Source organism: Helicoverpa zea, chromosome 9 (assembly GCF_022581195.2).
Source record: "Helicoverpa zea isolate HzStark_Cry1AcR chromosome 9, ilHelZeax1.1, whole genome shotgun sequence".
Taxonomy (NCBI): domain Eukaryota; kingdom Metazoa; phylum Arthropoda; class Insecta; order Lepidoptera; family Noctuidae; genus Helicoverpa; species Helicoverpa zea.
Window position 1 is genome coordinate 1,239,814 of NC_061460.1, and position 5,681 is coordinate 1,245,494.

Sequence of the window (5,681 nt, forward strand, 5' to 3'; positions counted from 1 at the left end):
ATTCCTTTGAGAATTTTCCAACATAATGAGAAAAGGCTAGGCAGATGTTTTCATATCTAAGTAATTCCTTCGCTTCTCAGGGTGTTGATGATGAATCAAACAAGCTTATAATTGCTACAATATTAACTAGGGCGTTTTATGGAAATTACAATATAATATAATATCATATAGCGTGTGATTAGCAAGATAGAATTTGAAGTCAGAGAGTGGAATGAACGAGTGCCTGTGCGAACGCGTGAAGCAAGTACGCAACAGATTAACCTAATGAATGTGTCATTGGCACAGGGGATTGGACCATGTTAGAGAGCTTTTAAACTGGCGGATTTTTACTACCACTACATTGCCTGTTTAATAAGAAAAATACAAGTGAAAATTCGTCTTGTAGAGATTCGTCATAAAAGTCTTTTATTAAAATGCATTTAATGAAAAAAATACTAATGGTAACAAATTATTTACATACTACCCCTACATATATGATTCCATTAACATTTTTGTGGATATTATTATCCATAAATAACTGCGATACGTACTTCGCTACGTAAAAAATCCACCATTTTGTTACAAAAAATGTGAAAAATGAAGAACTAACTGACCGATTTTGTGCAAACTTCACATAACCCAACTACTTAATTTAAAAAAATATTAAATTACAACGCAAAGTGGCATTTTTTTATATAAAGATAATAATCACATTCGGCCATTAGGTAATCTGATGACCATTGCTGTATACGTAATGTCTTATTTAGTATGTATCCATGTGTCTTTTTGTTTGTGTTACGGTATTTCCAACTCGTCATTTAGTATCGAATTTTGGCGGCGGTAGTCATCATCAAATGTCACTGGAGGTGTTTGTCGTGAATCTTCATATGTGCAGGTATTCATAATGAGGTTATAATACGGTCTCACGTCTGTGAATACAAAAATGCCTTCCTTGCCTCTAAAAAATGCAAAACTGCCGATTCCAAAGACTTTATTATCAGATACTAACCAAGCGCCTGATCCCAGCGCCGGATAATCTCCTAAATTCAATACGCATATGAAGTGTCCCCAATCCCTGGGCAACCATGTTTCACAGTCCACCAAAGCATAGTCCTCAGGTTTATACTCAACTTTGCGTAACGCCCTATGTTCCTTTATATGGTGGAAGTCCCTAAACCCCAAAGAGGCAATCTTGAAGTAGTCATTCAGAGTGTCGTTTGGTCTCGCTATCTCAGTGCGATAAATCCCATGTTGCAGTTGCTCACTATTTTCTTTGTCGGGCATTTGGGAATACGTTAAAGTTGGCATCGTAGTGAATGATATATTTCCATATATTCTGAGCACCATCAAGTCATGCACTGGGCAGTCGAATCCGTTCTTCCCGTGACAATGGAGCATCGTATTTTCGTCATCAGGAATTATTTGACGGCCGCATGCGATATCATTAATAGTCATCGTGTAACGTTTATATTTTCGTCCATTTAAGGCATAAGAAGTGATCTTCTTCAACATAGTTATGTTATGTATAAACAATCGAAATGGATTGTACGGCACGAGAATTCGATCAGAGGTAATCATTGCTCCTCCGGTGACCGCCATCCTCCATTGGTTGTTGCCTTTCCAAAAAGGTACATTTAAGGTCACGGAAACCATGCTGTCGAAATAAAAATCGTGTTCCTGTTCAGAATAATCCATGTATCTTAATGGCGCCCTATTTTGCTGGAGGTGTGCACCTTGTAGTTTCAATAATAATATTATGATCGCTATTTTTAACGTTATTTTCAGCCTGAAACAATTTTATTATTACAGTTAATTGTACCTTCTGTAAAAAGATGGAACAGTCATGAAAAATATTTTTAATCTATATAAGTAAAAATGAATTGTTGTTCGTTAGTCTGATTAAAACTCGAGAACGGCTGAGCCGATTGAGCTGATTTTAGTTTTAAAATATTTGTAGAGGTCCAGGGAAGGTTTGAACGATACGAAGTTCGCGGGATCAGCTAGTTTGTAATGAAAATCCTAACCTATGTCCTTTCTCAAGTTCCAAACTATGTCTGTACCAAATTTCACACAAATCAGTTCAGTAGTTTAGGCGTGAAGAAAGAACAGACAGACAGACAGACATAAAGATAGACAGACAGACATAAAGACAGACAGACAGAGTTACTTTCACATTTATAATATTAGTTAGGATAACTCTGCTGAGCGGCTCATCTCACTGTTTCTGGGAAGATGCGTTGACGGGTGAATCAGTATTCGGGCAGGTGATTTTCCAAGCCTCTATACATAGATTCAGTCAGATATGGTTCTTCGCATTTGACGTGTGTGTCAGGTAGTGTTCTCCTGGTCAATTTAGAAGTACCATGGCTAATAAAATTAAGAAATTGAGATCGGCTTCCAGTCTTAACCGGTGCAGCTGAGTACCGATATTTTACCGATATAAGGAGCGACTTCCTATCTGAACTCCTCAACCCAGTCACCGGGGCAATAAAACACCCCTTGGTACGACTAATCGGCCAAGTGCGAGTCGAACTCGTGCACGAAGGATTATTTATTAATGGTATGGAACCCTTCGCGCGAGAGTTATAAAACGGACAAAAAATCACGTTTGCTGTATGACCCCCAAAATATTTATTTAATTCTAGTTTTCAGTATTTGTTTTTATAGCGGCAACAAAAATACATCATCTGCGAAAATTTCAGCTCTCTAATTATTACGGTTCATGAGATACAGCCTGGTGACAGACGGCAGACGGACAGAGGAGCGAAAACAATAGGGTCCCGTTTTACCCTTTGGTAGTATAATAAAGTTTTGGGCCAATATTAAAGTTTGGCCAATTTATTGCTTCAATAAACATTTTTAAACAACTTTCCAAAAGGTTCTCAATTCGGATGTATTTTTTTATGCTTGTTCGCGCATATCTCCGTCGTTCACAAACCGATTGTTTTTTTTTTAAGTTGAATATCCTTCCCAAACGGTCCCATTGTCATCAGGGATCTGATGATGGATTTTGTGAAGTCAGCTTTTATTCTTTTTGCATAAAAGTTTTTTCACTCACAATGCCTATTGCTATTCTAGTAAGGTTCAACAAAAACATACCAGTGCATTGTAGTGGTGCGTCGTGATGGGTGTTGCGCGCCTTGCAGACACTCCTGAGAGGTACAGTCAGCACGACGCTACTCGCGGCTGCTACTGCACTCAACTGCACTACTGTCAGTGTCGACCACCTCAGACAATACTAACTCTTCTGTACAAATATGCGTAAATACAAATGCTAGCTGGATGTTATGCTTTGATAACAAGAATCTTGTAAACGATACTACTAGTCTGTTTGTAAATGTTGGAAGAAATCGTTTGAAAAATTGTCATTTATAACTGATACTCGATAACTACAAAACAGGGTGCTTGCTGATCATAATTAAAATCAAAAATCGTTGCATTGAAACTTGGCTGCAAAACAACACTTTTTTAACGTCAGAAAATAAAAAATCCAAACAATAGAAAAGATGGCTAGAGCGTACTATCTGCTTGGAATCCCATCATAGAAACTATTGAGTCCAAACCCAAGCCGAAAACTGCTAGACCTAAGGATACAGTGAGCTCGTTCTGCGTGAATAGGATCAACTAATAAATCAACAAAATGTAAGGTAACTGGTGTAACTAAAATATCGAGACGACCAACATTTTAGTCTGCCCGTGACCATGGATGCTGTAAAGGATCCGAAACGTCGGGATTAAATAATATTAATATAACCGCGATAAAATCCCTAAAAGTAGTTTTATTTAAATGACGGTTATGTTTAAAAATAGTCCAACAGCAAAGGAGCGTTGACCATTCATGTCAATTATACAGGTAAGCGTATTTTAGAATTTAAGTCACGGTGATGGTTTAAAAGTAAATACTGAACTGCGCGTTTTGTCATTAAATGTCACCAATCTTTTCTATAAACATTAATATTATAAAGTTGAAGAGTTTGTTTGCTTGGATTACTGGCCCGATTTGGAAAAATCTTCTAATTCTTTATCGGCTATATTTTACCCAGATATGGGAAGTCGTTCCCACGGGCCGCGAGTAAAACGGATAAAAGCTAAATACTAATTATTGATTAGTTACGAAATCTAAGAAACTATACTCTACTCGTACAAACTTGAAGGGAGATAAGATCTTTATAGAGGGAAGACATGCGTTAAGGAGGGATTTTATGAAAATTTACTTCTTAGCGGCTCATATGGGGGTTGGTATTTCGCATGGAAGTCCTGTTTTCGAAGTGAGGGTCTTAAAATTTGGCAGTTAACCCGCTTACGATAAAAAAATTGTACGCGTACGAAGTCGCGGGTGGCGGCTAGTGTTAAATAACCTTTTTATTTCTCGCTCACAATACCATTGTTCTGTCTGGCATGCTTTATGTGATGCTTTTCGAAAAGCCGTTGGTGGCTGTAGCTAACTTTAACCCTTGTGCTTGAAGAAGAGCTTCCCCCAGGACGTGAACAAAACCGGGGCAGTCAGTTACATAATTATAACCCTTCCTTACTCAAGCATATTATATGTACATGCATGCATACATTAGTGAAGCAAAATTCGTTTAGTATAATGACCGTAGACCATAGTTCAGTAACACGCGATCAGCATTACATTATATGCGCTATCTATTTGCGATTCAATTACACCATCATACTGCTAATGACTGGAGTATCGTAATGGAATCTCATAAAATATTATTATTATATAACTATTCGTATATTATATTATCTATGCTAATCATTATTAAGCTGAAGAGTTTATTTGTACAGATTAAGGTTTTTATTTCGTTCAGAAATTGTGTCTGAGACAGACTGCATCATGTTGATTTTTATTTTTTTGTATGTTCGTTATCATTTGCTTTTTGTGTTTTTTTTTTTTTTTTTTGTTATATAATCATAATTTTATAGTAGTATAGTTCAAGCATAACGTTAATTTTTCTTATCATGTTCTATGGGTGTTAGCTGGCGGGTGAAGTTAAGAAAGTACTGTAAGGTATTTGTTCGAGTTAATTTTTTTTTTTATATTATATTTTGTTGTAAATTAATTTTATATATATATTTTATTTATTACTTATGTATTCGGATAATGACAGTTTTCATTCTGCCAATGAATCCTTGGATGGTGATGATAGTTTTTGTTCTTTAACCGATACGCTTGGGGATACTCTGAGAACACAGTTTAATCAATCGGACAAGCTGTTTAACGTGTGTCATATAAATGCTCAAAGTGTTGCTAGTCACTACAGTGAGCTCTTTGAGACTTTTTCTAATATGAATGTGCATGCCATTCTGATTTCCGAGAGTTGGCTCAAACCAAATCTCTTGTCCACCTCATACCCCCTTCCTGGTTATGTTCTCATTCGGAATGATCGGCTTGGTAGAAGAGGGGGTGGCGTGGCAATATACCTTCGATCTGACTTTTCTTACAAAGCCCTGGCTGCCTCTCCTAGTCATCAGGCTTGTGCGGAATACCTCTTTCTGGAGGTTTCTGTTAAAGGAGCTAAAGCCGTCGTTGGTGTTGTTTATTGCCCCCCTTCTGTCGACTACTTCACTGATTTTGAATCGGTTTTAGAATCGATAGGTTCCGAGTATGCACATTATATCATCATGGGCGATTTCAATACAAATCTCCTTGCTCCTAATTCTCCTCGATCCCGTAAACTCCTTCATCTTGTGGAATC